This window comes from Macadamia integrifolia, chromosome 5 (genome assembly GCF_013358625.1).
Source record: "Macadamia integrifolia cultivar HAES 741 chromosome 5, SCU_Mint_v3, whole genome shotgun sequence".
In the NCBI taxonomy this organism is placed as follows: Eukaryota; Viridiplantae; Streptophyta; class Magnoliopsida; order Proteales; family Proteaceae; genus Macadamia; species Macadamia integrifolia.
The window spans coordinates 8,365,464-8,365,691 of record NC_056561.1 but is presented as its reverse complement, the minus strand read 5'-3'; the positions used below and the strand labels follow the sequence as shown (position 1 = coordinate 8,365,691).

Here is a 228-nt window from a genome sequence, read left to right as displayed (position 1 = left end):
AGGTGTGAGGGTGGGGGAGAGAAGTTCGGAGAGAAGTTCCATTCAAGGTTAAGCTTGACAAGTAGAATAAAACCATGAGATCTATCAGGTCAACCAATACGCAGAACCCAATAACATCAAACAAGATGTACCATGCAAACGTAAATTTGGTACAGAAATTTAACCACAAATGTATTTGCCATGCAACAATCTGTCTTGGGATTTTTTTTTTTTTTTATTTCTTTTTTT

At 36.0% G+C, this 228-nt stretch overlaps 1 protein-coding gene across 1 annotated transcript in view; it reads right to left on the bottom strand.

Moving 5' to 3' along the window:
• LOC122079699 (protein unc-50 homolog) overlaps positions 1-228 on the bottom strand; it is an 11,996-nt gene that overhangs the window by 1,756 nt on the left and 10,012 nt on the right. The gene's annotated exons all lie outside the window — the stretch shown is intronic.